Source organism: Chiloscyllium plagiosum, chromosome 16 (assembly GCF_004010195.1).
Source record: "Chiloscyllium plagiosum isolate BGI_BamShark_2017 chromosome 16, ASM401019v2, whole genome shotgun sequence".
Taxonomy (NCBI): Eukaryota; Metazoa; Chordata; class Chondrichthyes; order Orectolobiformes; family Hemiscylliidae; genus Chiloscyllium; species Chiloscyllium plagiosum.
This window is the reverse complement of record NC_057725.1, coordinates 13,598,658-13,599,642: the sequence shown is the minus strand read 5'-3', so window position 1 is coordinate 13,599,642 and position 985 is coordinate 13,598,658. Positions and strand designations below refer to the sequence as shown.

Below are 985 nucleotides of genomic sequence, written 5' to 3'. Positions count from 1 at the left end.
TATGGTAGTGTGGCTAGTCCTTTGGGTTGCGGCATGTCCTCGTTACGTTGTCTTTCCCTTAGGCAGCTGTTGATGAAATTGCGGGGGTATCCGATTTTGGCGAATACATTGTAGAGGTGTTCTTCTTCCTCTTTTTGCAGTTCTGGTATACTGCAGTGTGTTGTGGCCCTTTTGAACAGTGTCTTGATGCAACTTCTTTTGTGTGTGTTGGAATCGTAGTTCATCCTAGACAAAGCAGAGTACATCCAAAAAGCGCAACAACTACTTGCAGATACCAACACCTCCAAAAGAGGGAGTTTGACCCCACCCCACAGCTCACCAATAGGATAAACAACACACTGAGGAACCTACAAAAAAACGGACAGATAACCAGGTTTGACCTACAAAGAATGAAACCTGAAAGCAACAACACCCCCAGATTCTATGGACTACCTAAAGTGCACAAACCAGACATCCCACTCAGACCCATAGTATCACTACCAGGGACACCATCACACAAACTGGCTAAAGAACTACAGCAGAAACTGAAACACCTGATCAGCGGATCAGACACTCTATACAGTCAACACAGGAATTCTTGGACATCATCAGAAATATACACATAGACAAGGAAGAAACTATGGTCTCATTCGATGTAATGGCACTGTTCACCGCTATCGACAAAACCCTAGCCAGAGAAACAATAGCCAACCTGCTGGACATACAGAACAGACAACAGGACGGTGAACCTATCAACAAAGACAGCATACTCAAACTACTGGACCTGTACTTCACAACACACTTCACATTCAACAACCAAATATATGAACAAATCAACGGCACACCCATGGGCTCATCTATCTCTGGACTCATAGCAGAAGTGGTAATGCAAAGATTAGAACAAACAGTCTTACCGCAAACTCTGGGTCAGATATGTGGATGGCACCTTTGTAATCATTAAAAACACAGAAATAGAGAACACACACCGGATCATCAACGCCACACT

General features: G+C 43.9%; 1 protein-coding gene across 5 annotated transcripts in view; it reads left to right on the top strand.

The window, feature by feature from the left end:
- The window catches only part of lrp4 (low density lipoprotein receptor-related protein 4), a 399,766-nt gene that overhangs the window by 361,119 nt on the left and 37,662 nt on the right, over positions 1–985 (top strand). The window lies entirely within an intron of this gene.